This window comes from Nyctereutes procyonoides, unplaced genomic scaffold, assembly GCF_905146905.1.
Source record: "Nyctereutes procyonoides isolate TBG_1078 unplaced genomic scaffold, NYPRO_anot_genome, whole genome shotgun sequence".
NCBI classification, from domain to species: domain Eukaryota; kingdom Metazoa; phylum Chordata; class Mammalia; order Carnivora; family Canidae; genus Nyctereutes; species Nyctereutes procyonoides.
In genome coordinates, this window is record NW_026575146.1 from 81510144 (window position 1) to 81528066 (window position 17923).

Sequence of the window (17923 nt, forward strand, 5' to 3'; positions counted from 1 at the left end):
ACACTCAACTGCTGAGCCACCCAGGCCTCCCTGTTTTTGTATTTTAATGACCTTTAGTAAAGAACATTCCCTTCTGCTCTTAATTTGCTGAGAATTATTTTTTCATGAGTAAATGTTGAATTTTGTCAAGTGCTTTTTCTGCATCTATCAAGATGATCATACGATTCTTCTTCAGTCTCTTCTGGTGAATTACAGAAAATAATTTTCAAATAACTTAAAATTTATCTTGGGGCGCCTGCATGCCTTAGTTGGTTAAGTGGCCAACTCTTGATTTTAGCTCAGGTCACGTTCTCAGGGTCCTGGGTCTGAGCCCCAAGTTGGGCTCTCCACTTAGTGGGGAGTCTCCTTGAGGATTCTCTCTCCCTCTGCCCCTCCCCGTGCTCTCTCTCTCTAAAATAAATAAACAAATCTTTTAAAAAATTATCTTGTATTTCCAAAATAAGCCCCTTTGGTCATGTTATAGTTATCATTTTTATATTGCTACATTCAATTTTTCTTTTTTTTTTTTAATATATCTTTTTTTTTTCTTTTTTTTATGAGTATTTTTTTAATTTTTTTTGTTTTTTATTTATTTATGATAGTCACAGTGAGAGAGAGAGAGGCAGAGACACAGGCAGAGGGAGAAGCAGGCTCCATACACCAGGAGCCCGACGTGGGATTCGATCCCGGGTCTCCAGGATCGCGCCCTGGGCCAAAGGCAGGCGCCAAACCGCTGCGCCACCCAGGGATCCCTACATTCAATTTTTCAATTCAATGTTGAAGATTTTTATTTCTAAGTACATGAAAAATACTGGTCTACAGTTTTCTTGTAATGTCTCTATCTAGTTTTGGTATCAGGATAAGGGTGGTCTCATAAAATGAATTGGAAAGTGTTCCACTTCTATTTCTGGAAAAGTTTACATATAATTGTTATGATATCTCCCTTAGACGTTTGCTGTTTCATTTGAGAAATTATCTGGGTGTGTGTAGTTTCCTTTTTAGAAAGTTTGTTTTTATTAAGGTATAACTGACATATGGCATTATATAGGTTTCAGATGTACAATATAATGATTCAATATTTGAGTACATTGTGAAAGGATCACCAAAATAATTCTAGTTAACATCTATCACCTTACACAGTTACAAGAATTTTTGTATTGCGATAAAAACTTTTAAAATCTACTCTCTTAGCAACTTTCACATATGCAATACAGTACTGTTACTATAACCACCATGCTGTACCTTACATCCCCAGGTCTTATAACCAGAAGTTTGTACCTTTTGAACACTTTCACCCCTTTCTCCCATCCCCTACCCTACCCCCTGTCTCTGGCAACTGCCTATCTGTTCTCTCTTTATCTATAAGCTTGGTATTTTGGGGTGGCATTTGTTTTTTCATTTTTTTAGATTTCACATATGAGCGAGATCATATAGTACTTCTCTCTGTCTGATTTATTTCACTGAGCATAATGCCCTTGATGTCCGTCCATGTTGTCATAAATGGCAAAATTTCATTCTTTCTTACGGCTGAATAATGTCCCATAGTACATATCTATGTATGCACACGTGCGTGCACGTGCACACACACACACACGTTTTCTTTACCTATTTATCAATGGGACACTTAAGTTACACCCGTATCTTGGCTATTGTAAATAATGCTGCAACGAACACAGGGGTACATATATCTTTCTAAATTAGTGTTTTTGTTTCCTTCAGATAAATACCAAGAAGTGATACTGCTGGATCATATGGTATTTTTATTTTTAATTTATTGAGGAACCTCTATACTATTTTCCATAGTGGTTCTACCAGTTTACATTCCAATCAACAATGTATAAGTGTTTCCTTTTCTCCCCATCCTTGCCAACATTTGTTATTTCAATAATAGCTATTCTAAGAGGTATGACAGGATACCTCATTGTGGCTTTGATTTGCATTTCTCTGATGATTAGTGATGACATCACTAATCTCTGAAGATCACTTTATCTTTTTATGTATCTGTTGGCCATATGTAATGTCTTTTTTGGAAAAAAATGCCTATTCAGATCTCCTGCCCATTTTAAAAATTGGATTGTTTGGGGTTTTTTGCTATTGCGTTATTTGAGTTCTTTATATATTTTTGAATATCAACTCCTTATCAGGTATGTGATTTGCAAATATTTTCTTCCATTTAGTAGATTGCCTTTTCATTTTGTTGGTTTCCTTCCTTTTAATTTTGTTGCTTTTGCTTTTGGTATTATAGATTTTTAAACATAAATTCAATTTCATTAATAAATATACAATTCAGGGATCCCTGGGTGGCACAGCGGTTTGGCGCCTGCCTTTGGCCCAGGGCGCGATCCTGGAGACCCGGGATCGAATCCCATGTCGGGCTCCCGGTGCATGGAGCCTGCTTCTCCCTCTGCCTGTGTCTCTGCCCCCCCCCTCTGTGTGACTATCATAAATAAATAAAATTTAAAAATATATATACAATTCAGGTTATTCCTTATTGAGTAGTTTGTGTCTTTCAAAAAAAGTACTAATTTATCTAACACAGTTGTTGAAAAGACTTTCTTTTTTCCATTGGATATTCTTTCCTGCTTTGTTGAAGAGTAGTTTTCCATATAGTTGTGGGTCCACTAGAGGATTTACGGATTTTGAGTATTTGTAGTATTTCTTTACTGTCTTTTCAAGGTCTTTTGGGTGAGTGTGATAACCCTGTCTTGCAATTCTAATATTGGCAATTTGTGTTTTGTCTCTTTTTATTCATGGTCATACAATCCAAAGGTTTAATGATTTTATTGATCTTTTCAAAGGACTAGTTTTGGTTCACTGATTTTTTCCCATTATTTGGGTTTTATTTTTTTCAATTTTATTGCATTCTGCTCTTGTCTTTAATATCCATTTCTTCTAATTTGCTATGGGCTTAATTTGCTCCTTTTCTCCCATAGTTTTTCAAGTGGAGGTAAGTATTAATTTCAGCTTTTTAAAATTACTTACAGCATGTTAGTGCTATGAATTTCCCTGTAAGTCATGAGTTAGCTGTCCCACGTTATAATATGTTGCATTTTCATTCAAAATATTTTAGTTTCTTGTGAGATTTCCTCTTTGAGTCATGAGCTATTTAGAAGTATATTGTTTAATTTCCAAGTGTTTGAAGATTACCCGGATAGCTTTCTGTTCTTGACTTCTAGTTTTATTCTGGTATGGTCTGAGAACATACTTGAAATGACTTCAATTGCTCTGAAATTGTTAAAGTTTGTTTTATGCCCCAGAGTATGATCTACTTTGGTGAATGTTCACGTGTATTTAAGGAAGACACGATTTTGCTCTTGTTGGGGACAGTGCTCTATAAATATCACTAACATTTGAACACCAAAAAATTGACTAAATACTTGAATGTTGGCTGATAAATGTTTTCAGGTCTTCTATAACCTTATTGACCTTTTGCCTACTTTTTTCATTAATTACTGAGATAGGAACTTTAAAGTCCCCAATTATAACTGTGTATTTGTCTATTTCTCCTTTTAGCTCAAGTTTTGCTTCATTTGTTAGCTACACCTACATTTTGTAACTGTTATGTCCTTTTGGAAAACTGACCCTTTTATCATGATATAATGTCTCTCTTTATTCCTGATAATATTGTTTTGAAGTATACTTGTCTAATATTAAAATTGCTACTCTGTTTTCCTTTTGGTTTATATATCTGTGATATATTTTTTTCTATCATTTCCTCTCAATGCATCAATCTTTATATTTAAAATGGGTTTCTTGTAAACAGCATTTAAGAGATCTTTTATCCAATTTTGCTAAACATCTTTATCTTTTAACTAGTGTGTTTAGATCCATGATATTTAATAAGATCTATCATCTTCTAGCTATTTTCTGTTTGTTCCACTTGTTCTGTTTCTTTGATCCCACCTTTTCTGCTTTGGCTTGGTTTAATTGAGCACTTTTTATTATTCCATTTTTTCCTCCTATACTGAATTATTATTTGTACCTCTTTTAAAAAAATATTAGTGGTTTCCCTAGGTTTTACAATATACTACACTGCTTTACTTGTACTAGAGGAAATTTATAATAACCCATTCCAAATTCCTCACTCCCATCCTCTGTGCTATAGTTATCATAACATCTTAGACTAGATGTTCTATTCATTGCAAACATTATCTTTCTTCCCCTTTTAGAAAGAACTTACTTTGATATATACCAATTTATTCAATTTCTGAAATATTGTGCATTATGACCTCCTAAAATGAGCTCCAATACAGTTAAAATACACACAACAACTTAGGCATCTCCACCACCGCCATCACCATTATCATCTACGCCTGCGTGAATCCAAATTTTGCCAGATACCCCAAAATTGAGAGCCCTACCCCTGGCTACATTTACACAGCAGTTCTCTAGATAACCTGAGCTGACTTACACACTGGAGATACGGCTTCATGGTGAATAACTGAGTATTTTCTTTCCACCACCAACCCAACTCTTTCCCAGTCTTCTCTTCACTACTTTCATGTGTCTATGGATTCTAGATCCTACTACCTCATTTGTCAACAAATGTTTAAATCACATGCAGGATGTGCCATTTATAATTATGTGTCTTTCTTTAAAAGCAGAGAGAACTTGTCAACTATACTCACATTAAAAAAAAATTTTTTTAAGCCAAAAGAAAGAGCACTTGGGGATCCCTGGGTGGCTCAGCGGTTTGGCACCTGCCTTTGGCCCAGGGCGCAATCCTGGAGTCCCGGGATCGAGTCCCATGTCGGGCTCCTGGCACGGAGCCTGCTTCTCCCTCTGCCTGTGTCTCTCCCTGACTCTCTCTCTCTCTCTCTCTCTCTATCATAAATAAATAAATAAATCTTAAAAAAAAGAATTCATTTAAAAAAGAAAGAGCACTTGTTCTCTTGAAAGCCACTGTATATCATTTCCCAGATGAAAACCATCTCTTTATTACGATCAGCTCCATCATTATTAGACCAATTCCTTTTGGCCTTAAGTCAAATTAGGAACTACTTTATCCCTTGACTGAGATATTCCTCTATCTGAACCTATTTTACTCCCATATTCAGGATGCTCACAAAACACCAAGCAGGGTAAATACCAAAAATCCACACATAGGTATATTATACCGAAATTAAAGAAAACCAAAGAGAGAGAGGGAGAGAGAATGAAAGAGAGTCTTCAAAAAAAAAAAAAGCCAGAGAAAAAGAACAACTTATGGACAAAGGCACAAGGATAAGAATTACAGCAGAATTATCATCAGAAACCATATAAATAAAACAAGGGTGGGGGACACCTGGGTGGCTCAGTGGTTGAGCATCTGCCTTTGGCTCTCAGGGTGTGATCTCAGAGTCCCACAACAGGCTCCTTGCATGGAGCTTGCTTCTCCTCCCTGTGCCTCTCCATCTCTCATGAATAAAGAAATCTTTTTAAAAAATTATTTAAAAAAGTGAAAGAGAAATAAAGACTTTCTCAAATGAACAAAAACTGAAGGAATTCCATCATCAGTAGACCTACCTTGCAAAAAATGTTACAAGTTCTTCAGGCAGAAGAAAAATGATATAGGTCAGAAACTTGGACCTACATAAAGAAAAGCAGCACATCAGAGAAGGGATAATGAAAATAAAAGATTTTCTGGTTCTTTCATTCTTAATTTATCTAAAAGATAATATTTATGGGGTGGCTTGGGGAGACTCAGTCAGTTAAGTGTCTGCCGTTAGCTCAGGTCATGATCCCAGGATCCTAGGACTGAGCCCTGCATCAGACTCCCTGAATATGGAAATTATAAGCTAAAATTTATCTGAGAGGGATGGCATGAATATATATACATTAAGCATATTTGCTCATATTAAAAAATGGATTATAACCCTCCAAATACTAAAAAATTTTTAAAAGTTACTAGTAAGAGTAAAGAGAAACAAGATGGTAGAGGCACAAATAGAATATAAACAAGACTCCTCTGCCTTTTATGACCACAATACTATGAAACTAGAAGTCGATTACAAGAAAAAATTCTGGAAAGACCAAAAATACATGGAGGTTAAACAACATGCTACTAAACAATGAATGGGTCAACCAGGAAATCAAAGAATAAATTTAAAAAAACACATGGAAACAAATGGAAATGAAAACATGACAGTTCAAAACCTCTGGGATGCAGCAAAAACAATCCTAAGAGGGAAGTATATAGCAATACAGGCCTACCTTAAGAGGCAAGAAAAATCTCAAACAACCAACCTAATCTTATACCTAAAGGAGCTAGAAAAAGAACAACACGAAGCTTAAAAGCAGTAGAAGGAAGGAAATACTAAAGAGCAGAGCAAAAATAAGTGACACAGAAACTAAAAAAGCAATAGAAGAGATCAATGAAGCCAGGAGCTATTTCTTTGAAAAAAATAAAAAAATTGATACTCCTCTAGCCAGACTTATTGGGGGGGAAAGAGAAACAACTTGAATAAATAAAATCACAAATAAGAGAGGAGAAATAACAACTACACAAATTAAAACATGGATAGATAGATGAGCAAATAAAATATTCAAAAATTAAATCAAAGTAAACTGGGTATGTCTAAATTTTTAAAATTGGAAATAGCAATATGAACTCATGAAGTCCATTCTGTTAAGAATAGATATCTTGCTACAAAATTAACGAACACCGAAAACATGCCAAGTAAAGGAAGCCAGTCACAAAAGACGACATATTCTATGATTTCATTTATATGAAATGTCTGGAATGGGCAAGTTTGTAGAGACAGAAAGTTGATTAGTGGTTGATTAAATTGGGATGAGGGAGGGGAATAGAAGATTGACTGTTAATGGGTATTTCTTTTAGTAGGGACAAAAATGCTCTAAAATTGTATTATGGTAATGGGTATATTTGTGAATATTTTTTTAAACATTGAATTGTACAACTTAAATGAATAAAATATAACAAGCTGTTAATAAATAAAGAGGGGGTACCTGGGTGATTCAGTTGGTTGCGTGTCCAACTCTTGCTTTCAGCTCAGGTCATGATCTCAGGGTGGTGGAATCAAGCTCTAAGGCTCTATGCTCAGCAGAGTCTGCTTATCCTTCTCCCTCTGTTCCTCCCCCACCCTCTCTAAAGTAAATAAATAAAATCTTGAAAAAAATCCTTAAAAAAGAATAAGAAGAACATATTTCCTAGCTTGGTCCACCAAGAAAAAAAAAGTCTAGAAACAATGACCATGTCAGTAACAATAAGCACTATAACTGTGGTCTCAAAATATCATTTCCCAATAAAAGGAATCAGGGCACCATAAAGAAATGCTTGATACCATGCCTAGGGGCAGGAAATGTTCAAAATGATCTTGGGCCAATACCAAAAATGTAGGACGCTCTCAAAGACTTCTAGAGATGTGTTAAGACTTAGAAGGCATCTCAAAGAGGTAACTAAAGATGGGAAAATTTGAGCTTCACAAAGTAAATAACCACAATGGTTTGAATCATACCAAATATGTTAAAATCTATGCGTATAACAGTAAAATAATAACTCACTGGGAAATCCTAAAGTACCAATTCAGTAGCCTGAAAATCTATGAAGGAAAAGAATTAATTTATTCTGCCTTTCCTGTAAAAACTTTCCTCAAGGTAACCAAAGAGTTAATGACAGAAATTTTTTCTTTGGAAAAATATTCCAGTTGGTAAATGAAGAAGGAATGTAGAACTCAAATACCATCATTTTGTAACCTCTACTGAAATACAGCTGATAATCTTCTATGTTTTCTTAAACTGGTATGATGGTAAAAAGAGGGATTTTTCTATTTTGAAAACATTTGACAACTAAAGGGAAAAATATCCTCCGATCTCTCCACCTTACTTCCTCTAGTATTTCAACCCAACAATTCTTCAACCCTATCAGGAACTTCCATTCCTTCATTCTACCAATTTTCCACTGTCACTCACCTCTTTCTTATCCTGACTTTTCTACTTACTGGCCTAAAATTCACAATCAATATAATTAATTCCTGCCAACTTAGATACCTTTGCCTCTCACATTATTCTTAATTAGTTCATGAAACCAACACTCTGGTTAAATTTAACTCCATCTTCCCCTCCATTTCCCTCCTTCTTCCATTTTTTTTTAAATTTTTATTTATTTATGATAGAGAGAGAGAGAGAGAGAGAAAGAGAGAGAGAGAGAGAGGCAGAGACATAGGCAGAGGGAGAAGCAGGCTCCATGCACCGGGAGCCCGACATGGGATTCGATCCTGGGTCTCCAGGATCGTGCCCTGGGCCAAAGGCAGGCGCTAAACTGCTGCGCCACCCAGGGATCCCCTTCCTTTTTTTTTTTTTTTTAAAGATTTTATTCATTTCACGGGAGACACAGAGAGAGCCAGAGACACAGGCAGAGGGAGAAACAGGCCCCATGCAGGGAGCCCGATGTCCCAGGACTCCAAGACCATGCCCTTGGCCAAAGGCAGGCACTAAACTGCTGAGCCACCTAGGGATCCCCTCTCTTTCATTTAAAGAAAAACTTGAAAAGTTGTCTATACTTGATATCTCCAATGTTTTTCCTTCATTTCTCTCTTTAGCCCATATTCCACTGAAACTGCTCTTCAGGGTCACCAATGACTTTCACGTTGCAAGTCACCATTTCTTTCTCAGTCCTCATTTTGTCTGGCCTATCAGCAGCACTGACACAGTTCTTATTAACACATATTTTTCCTTTGGTTTCCAGAATATCAAACTCACCTAGCTTCCCTCCCGCCATTCTAGTTAGTCCCTGTCAGTCCTTTTTGCTGGTTCCTCATTTCCCAGACTTTGTTGGAGTGACCCAGAGGTTAAGTCCTTTACCTCTATCTTTTTCTATTTACCCTACCCTCTAACTGATTTCCTTCAGTCCATTTGCTTTATTTTTTTTAAATATATATATATTTTTTTTTTATTTATGATAGTCACAGAGAGAGAGAGAGAGAGGCAGAGACACAGGCAGAGGGAGAAGCAGGCTCCATGCACCGGGAGCCTGATGTGGGATTCGATCCCGGGTCTCCAGGGTCGCGCCCTGGGCCAAAGGCAGGCGCCAAACCGCTGCGCCACCCAGGGATCCCTCCATTTGCTTTAAATATCATCTATATACTGATAATTCTCAAATTTATGTCTTCAGCCTAGATCTTAGATCCTTCTTTTGAACTTCAGACCCATATATCCCACTGCCAACTTAATTATCTTCACTTGAATGTCTAATGGGCATCTCATGCCCTTCATATACTATATTCATATACTATATTCCAAACTGAAATCTCACCATCTCCCTATCCCCCAAGTGAGTTTTTCCTACTTTCTTTCCTTTCTCAGTTAACAGTAACTTCATTCTTCAAGTTGCTCAGATTAAAAAATACTGCATCATCTTATCACACATGTCTACTCCACATCAGTCTGTCAGCGAACTATACTAGTTTTATCTTTAAATTATATCTAACACATGATGACTTCTCACTATTTTTACTACTCTGGTCCATGTCACTGACATCTTTTCCCTAGATTACTGTAATGGTTTCCTAATTGGTCTCTCTGCTTCTGCATTTGACCCTTATTCCATCTTTTCTCCTCCTGTAGTTCTCTTATCAGAGCCGGCAAAGTGATCCTCTTACACTGTAAGCAGGTAATATCACTCCCATGATCAAAAGTCTCCAACAGCTTCCCACCTCTTTCATAGTGAAAACCAAAATTATAATATGGCTCATAAGATCCAACCTGATCTGCCCTCCTTTCCTCCATCTACCTTCTCTCATTTCTCACTAGTCTTCTTCTCATTTGCTCTATTTCGGCCACACCAGCCTCTTTGCTATAACAGGAATATTCCCACTTCAGGGCTTTTGTAACTGTTGTTCACACTGCCTGGAATAACTTTTCCTCAATTATATGCATAAATAGCTCCTTTACCTCCTCCAAATCTTTATTATTATCTTTTCAGGATGCCTTCTCTGGCTACCGTATCTAAAATTCTAATTCCCTTCTCTAATTCTACATGTCCTTCTGTTTTATTTTTTCTCTTAACATTTTCACTACTGAATATATGTTATATCTCACTCACTCACCTCATTTATTATCTCATCCACGACAATATAAGTACCATGACAGCAGTTTCTCCTGTTTTCAACACTATATCTGAAACATCTAGAGTTGTTCCTATCACACAGACAGCATTCAACAAGTGATGTGTTGATAAATGAATACCTGAAGAATCTAGAAAATAAATGTGAAAATGGAATCCCGCTTTAGAAAAATATTTTAGAAAATACATAGTTCACACACAAAATATATTTTTTAAATGCATGACCAGTAGTTACCAAACAACTGCAAATTAAAGAAATTTTACATCTATGAAGTTACAAAGATTACAAATAGTAGATAACCACTGTTATCAAGGGTGTATGAAAACAGGCAACCTTATACTATGCCGATAATACTGTAAATTATTGGAACCTTACAGGAGAATAATTGGATAAACTTAGGGAGTCTTTAATAAGCACACATTTTGACCTAACCATTCCACCTTTAGGAGCTTGCCCCACCCCCCCGCAAAATTAGGAAAGTGTCCTATAACACGACACCTAGTTGCTGATAAACACACTGCTTATAATGGCAAGAAGTTGGAAAAAACAAATTACCCATCAACAGGGGTAAATATATGAAAATGTATATAGCATGAAAAACTTTAAAATGATGATATAAATCTACAATTGTTTAAATAGAAAAATGTTGTGTATTGTTATATGACAAAGGTAGGTGACAGAACTGTATTTTTGGTACCAATTTCCAAGCCATCATGTACCTATGTATTCATATATGAGTGCATGCGTATGTATTCACAGGAAGGTGAAAAGATGGGAAGTAAATTTTGATAGTTGCTGGCAAAATTATGAACGATTTTTGTTTTCTTTGAGCTTCTCCGTATTTTGCGATTTGGGGTGGGTAGTCGGGAGGGGCAAGGAGCATGAAGTTAGTATGCACACAAAACAACGTGGCCAATTACACAAAAATAAAATTCAAGATAAATAAATAAATACTAAAGTATTGGGGCTATTGTATCTCTCATTAAAACCTATTTCCAATCACCACAAAGCAAAGAAACGAAGCCCTCGTACAAACAGTCGCACAAATCTACACACACACAACCGTGCTCTACCTTCTATCCACGGAGTTTCTCATTCACTCGCGATCCCACACCACGCACGTTCGCATCCACGTTCCTCCCGAGACATAAAAGGAAAAGCACATCCACACAATCGGCTTGCACACACGTCCTCACGGCCACACTCAGTCACAGACACACGTCCGGCACACGTCCCATCGCGCCACACGCACAGTCCTCCACGCGCCGCTCCCCCGGCCTCAGGGAAGCTCCGGCACCGACACAGCCCTGCGGGCATCCTCCCCCAACAACACAGGCACCGGGTCCGCAGGCCCCTACTCCCAAGCAGCACAAAGGGTCCCAGACTCAGAGCTCGCGGCCTCCCGAAGACTCACCCGCGAGCCCGCGGACACAGGCCCAGTTCCACACCTCAACGCCGCCCAAGTGGCGCAGCGGGTGCGGGCCGAGTCTGAGGAACCTCTAAGGTCAGCGCCGGCAGCGGCTGAGGGCAGCACGAGCCTCGGTCCGTTAGACGCCGGACAACACTTCCCAGAGGCCCCCGCGGCTGGCGGGGGCGGGTCGGCTTTCCTGCGGGCGAGTAGCGGGAATCGTCCGCCGCTGCGTGCAAGGGCTCCCAGGGCTGCCGAGGAGGTTCAGCTGCGTTCTGCTGGAGCTGCTTCAGGTGAGCCCGGCACTCCCCACGGAAACCAGGAGTACAACTTGGTGTTGAGAAGAATCTGAAAAGGTTCGCAACTTTTCGGCTACAGACTACATTTCCCAGAGGCCTTCACGGCCGAGTCTATTTTTCTGCAAAAAGAATCTTCCTCGGTGTGGGTTGGTTGGGTCTCCCGGGGTTATGGTACATGATCCGTGAAGGAAGCACTGCTGAGTCGGTTTAGTTCCGTCTGGTCCGAGGCCCACCCGGATTTCAGGGTGAAAGTGGGGGAAAAAATCAGGGGTCCGGGGGCGGCAGGACCGGCCCGGCTAGCTTGAGCCTCAGGCTCCTGGCGGCAGTCAGAAAAGAGGAGTGGCGTTGTGTGACCGTGTGTGGGAGATACCGGCCGTGGAACTTGGGGTAGGGTGTCTATGGAGTCGGGAGACTTTGAGGTCCAGGGACTTTGGGGGTCGTGCGAGTTCGCGACCCCTTGTGTGAGACTAGGGTCACGTTGTATGTTCTATGTGACCCTTTGATTCCGACCCTGCAAGTTTTTTTCAGAGACAGTGTGCTTGTGTTAATTCTTTGTGTGTTTCTGATTTTCTGAGTGGCCCCTGTTACAATACTGAAACGTAAAGGTGACGCCAATAAACCACAGTCACCAAGACATGAAATGGGAGGAATTTGGGAGGTTTATGAATCCATATGACAGAAAAACCCATGCTTTTTAAATCTGTGTTACTTCACAGTGGGTGTGTGTCATATGGACAGAGGTGATACTCGTAATATAGAAGAGTATTGTAAAAGAGGGCAAAGACAGTTGAGCCGTCAAATGCAAGGTCATGTCTGGAATCCTAAGCAGCCACGACATTGGGAGTGAAAAGTGTACGGGAGAAAATAGAGAAATAACCAGGAGCAAAAACCTAAAAATCTAGCAAACCAGACTATGTCACTTCTGCCCTAAAGATCTCATTCTTTTTTTTCCAGCATTTCATGTGGGTTTGGCTCTGACTTCAGAAGAATTAAACAATCAACAATGACAGTTGAATTCTCTGCCATAATTTTGCAGTAGAGACAAAAATGGAGAAAATGTCTGTGAAAACACTAGCCCAATGCTTTTCTGCTATGGTATGTTGACAAAGAACAAAATGCTGCAAACTAGGGCACCCCTGGTGGCTCAGCGGTTTAGCGCCGCCTTCGACGCAGGGCCTGATCCTCAACACCTGGGATCGAGTCCTGCGTTGGGCTCCCTGCGTGGAGCCTGCTTCTCCCTCCGCCTGTGTCTCTGCCTCTCTCTCTCTCTCTCTCTCTCTCTCTCTGTCTCTCATGAATAAATAAATAAAATATTTTTTTTTAAATGCTGCAGACTACAGCATGCTAAATATCAGGAACTTGTGGTTTTTGAAGGTGTCAGAGAGGCTTCTGACTCATAACCTTACCATGAAACTATGTGAAGGCCACATGACTAGGTTACGATTAGGATGCAGTAGAAGAGAGTCTATTTTTCACTAGATGATAATGGGCACTATTTCAGAGTAGTGTGAATCTATGTTTGGGAAAGGACAAGGGATTCCCAAACACTACATAAGAAAGAACATATCCTCCAAATAAATTTTTTAAAAGATTCATTCATTCATTCATTCTTGAGACACACAGAGAGGCCGGCAGAGACAGGCAGAGGGAGAAGCAGGCTCTGTGTGGGGAGCCAACTGCTGGACTCAATCCCAGGACCCCTGGATGAGCCCTGAGCCAAAGGCAGACGCTCAACCACTTGAGCCACCCAGGCATCCCTCCTCCAAATAAGTTTTGTTTGTCTTTTGTCTCTACCAATAGTAATTTTTTTCTGTCTACTGTAAGAATTACTTTTGTTTATCATTTTGTTAAGAGATGGTAAAAGAACAGAGTTGGTTGTTCTATGTACAGCTTCCTGATTTTTTTATACTTGTAAATTTGTCTATTTCTCCTTGTATTTTCTGTGAAGTTTGTTTTACATATTTTGAAGTTATCCTATTGGATGATACATATATCTTAAGTTGTGATAACTTTCTGTTGGATTAATCCAAGAAGCTATTATGGAATTTACTCTATATTTATAATTGCTTTCTTGTCTTAGTCTATTCTGATATTATTACTGTAGTTTCACCATCCTTCTTTTGGTTAGTGCATGGTTTATCTCTTTCCACCTGTTTGTTTTTAACCTGTTTTATTTTTAAAGTGTGTCTGTTATTAAACAGCATTATTTTAAATATAAATAATGACAATCTTACTCTTTATTTTGACATATTTAGTAAACTTATATTTAATGTAGTTGGGTTTTGGTCTGCCACTTTAGAATTTTTTTTGGCCTAGCTTTTTTTTAATTTGATATAATTCTAGATATGCATGCAGTTGTAAGAAATAATTCAAGAGATCCTGTGTGCCCTTTACCCAGTTTCTCCCAATGGTAACATCTTCCAAAACTGTATATAATATCACAACCTGGATATTGACATTCATACAGTCATGATTTAGAATATTTCAGTCATCACAAAGATAATGTGTCCTTTTGTAGCCACACCCACTTCCTTTTTACTCACAGCCCCTTCTTTAAGGCCAGGTAACCCTAATCTGTTCTCCCATCTCCATAATTTTACCTTTCAAGAATATTTGATAAACGGAATGATAAAATATGTAAGTTAGGCATTGGTTTTTCATGTAGCTTAGTTCCCTGGAGATTCATATATGTTATTACATGTGTAAGTAATTCATTACTTTTTATTGCTGAATAGTATTCCATGTGGATGTACTATGTTTAGTCAGTCACTCATTGAAGGACATGAGATGTTTCCAAGTTTTGGCCATTATAACTAAGCTGCTGTATACATTCATGTATAGTTTTGTATGTGAACATAAATTTTCATTTCTTTTAGGTAAACACCTAGGAAAGGTTTTAGAGGGAATTTGTCAATTTATACCAAAAACAGAAATGAAAAAAAAGAAACCTATCTGGAATTTTGATTGAGATTGTGTTGAAAATACTGATGAAAAAAAAAAAAGAAAATACAGATGAATTTGGGAAGAACTGACATCTCAGAATGGTGAATCTTGTAACCCATGAACACAATATATACCCATTTATTTAGTTCTTCTTTTTTCTCAGTAATATTTTGTAGTTTTTGACAGAAAGGTAATGAAATCTTTTGTTAGATTTACCCCTAAGTATTTCAGTTTTTGATGCTGTTTTAAAGTACATTATAAAAATTTCAATTTTCAGTTGTTCCTTGCCAGTTATAGAAATACAGTTGATTTTTGTACATTGATCTTGTAGTCTGTCACTTTGCTAAAGCCACTTAGTGTGTCTACTAGAATTTTGGACGTTCCATTGGATTTCCTACAGAGATGATCATGTCACTTGTGAAAAAAGACATTGGTACCTATTCCTAGCTGCTAAGAATAGTGATACCCATTTCTTTTCCAATCTGCAGGTACCACCCACAAAATTATGGTTGGGATGTTGAGATTGATGATGGCACACACACACATACACCAAGAGGGTATGAAAAGTTTTATCACTCACATAATGAAGCTTCCTAGAAAAGCAAGGCAGGCTTCCCAGGAAAGTCTGTAATTGGTTTGGAAAAGCAAGGAAAGGAAATTGGCAGGAAGATTTTATGGTGGAGGCTTGTGTGGTTTAAATCTGCAAGTGTCACAGGAGGGAACACCTGAGCTTGTGGGGCACAAGAGAAAAGAGGAGGAGTGAGGCTTAAAAGCCAGGAGGAGGCAGCCCGGGTGGCTCAGTGGTTTAGCACCGCCTTTAACCCAGGGTGTGGTCCTGGAGACCCAGGATTGAGTCCCACGTTGGGCTCCCTGCATGGAGCCTGCTTCTCTTTCTCTTTCTCTCTCTCTCATGAATAAATAAAATCTTAAAAAAAAAAAAAAAAGCCAGAAGGTTCCACCACTCCTGGTGCTGCTTGTGTGCTCTTGTGGTGCACACCTGGTGAAGCAGCAGCTGAGGAGGCTCCAGACCTCACCGCAGCTGGCAAACAGCCCACGGAAGGAGTCAAGACTGAGAACAATGATCCTATTCATTTGGAGGTGGCAGAACAGGATGGTCCTGTGGTGCAGATTTGAGATTAAGAGGGCATACAATACTTAGTAATCTAACAAAAGCCTGTTGTGAACAATAGAATTTGTTAATGAGGTGAATTAGATTCTGATTTGACAGGAAGCCAATGAAACAGACTCATCTGTACAGCTGAAAATGGGGGATTAAGATACAGTTGATGTGTTCAAGCCACAGACAGGAGGTACCTACTAAAAAGGGATCTGCTACATTACTCCAGAACTCTGCTCCTCCAGACAAAGAAGACCTTCTCAATTAGAAAAATGCAATTTGGTTCCACCCCACCACATCTTAACTATCACAGTATGGTTTTCTCTAGTCTTTCCTTTTCCTCTTCCCCATTCTTTTACCGTACATAAAGTAACTGGTGTATGTGCATGAGCATACTGCTTTAAAAAAAAAAAAAAACCTAAATGACTGGTGGTATGTTTTCATTAACATCAAATGGAGTTGGAATGGGGAAAAATATTGGTTCTGTGAAACCCTCTTTCCATTAGTGGTATACTCATTCAGCTTTTATCTTTATATTCTCTAAGTTATTTTGCTCTGTTTAACAAAAACAAAAATCCTTGTGTACTGTGTTTGGATAATTTTATTGTTTTTCATTTATCATTGTTAAACCAACAATTTTACAACTTCTTTATACATAGCTGTTACATGTAAGGCAATCTGTCTTTAAGTTAGGGTAAATTACTCTAAAAGAAATGAATCCTAGATAGTTTTCTCCCATATCAAGTGTCTTGTTTAAATTGGTAGGTTTTTTTTTTTTAGAGCTATGAGCAGTCAAACATCAAAAAATGGAATTAGACTCATTACCTTGTCAAATATGTATGCTGTTTATTTTCTTTTCACGATTTCACTGGCAAAAACTTTTAATACAACATTGTATCTGATCTTAGAGGGAAAGTATTCAATTGTTTTGTTAGGTGAAATGGTAGCTGAAAGGTTTTTGCTAGATGGCCTTCATTTTGAAAGGTTACTTCATATTCTCATAAGTGTATTTATTCGAGAATGGATGCTGATTTTTGTCAAATGCTTTTTCTGCATCTATTGAGATGATAATATTGATTTTTTTCTTTTAGTTCATTAATATGCTGAATTACACTGGGCATCAAATCTTTTTTTTTAAGATTTTATTTATTTATTCATGAGAGATACAGAGAGAGAGAGAGAGGCAGAGACACAGGCAGAGGGAGAAGCAGGCTCCATGCAGGGAGCCCGACATGGGACTCGATCCTGGGTCTCCAGGATCATGCCCTGGACCAAAGGCAGCACCACACAGCTGGGCCACCCAGGCTGCCCTGGGCTTCAAATCTTAAAACAATCTTAGATTCCTGGGATAGACACCACCTGGCCATTGTGCATTATCATTCTAACAAATCGTTGGATTCAGTTTGCTAAAGTTTTATTAACAAGTTTATGAGGAATGTTGGTCTGTAGTTTTTTGGGGGTAATATTTTGACTAGATAACTCCTAGAGTGGGAAGATTTTCCCTCTTTTTTAGTATCCTGAAGGAGTATACATAGAATTATCATTTTTTCCTTGAATGCTTAAGAGAATTTTAAATGTTTACTAGAAATTAAAATGAAATAGAAATGTGTAATAGAATTTTTCAGTGAAGCTACCTGGGACTGGTATTTCTTTTTCTTTCTTTTTTTTTTTTTTAGGAAGGTTTTTAATTACAAATACAATTTATTTAAATAGATAGAAGGCTATTCAGGTTAACTACTTTCTTTAATAATGTTTCTATTTCATCTAAATTGTTTATTGGATTAAAGTTGCTATGAGGGGCACCTGGGTGGCTAATTCCATTAAGTGTCTGTCTTCTACTTAGGTCACACGATCCCAGGGTCCTAGGCCACACATCATCTGACTCCCTGCTCAGTGGGGAGCCTGCTTCTCTCTCTCCCACTGCTGCTCCCCCTTCTAGTGCTCTCTCTCTGTCAAATAAATAAATAAAATCTTAAAAAAATAAAGTTGCTATTATATACTGCGCTGTCCTTTTAATAGTTGTAGAATCTGTAGTGATGTCACCTCTCTCATTCCTGGTATGGGTAGCTTGCTATTTCCTTCTTTCCTGATTAGTCTGGCTAGTTTTATCACA

The 17923-nt window shown here is 38.2% G+C and overlaps 1 protein-coding gene and 1 pseudogene across 1 annotated transcript in view; one reads left to right on the top strand and one right to left on the bottom strand.

Annotated features, from left to right (window-relative positions):
- Positions 1-17923, bottom strand: part of LOC129500331 (zinc finger protein 569-like) — a 151966-nt gene that overhangs the window by 35198 nt on the left and 98845 nt on the right.
- On the top strand, positions 14253-16014 carry LOC129499753 (small ubiquitin-related modifier 2-like; annotated as a pseudogene).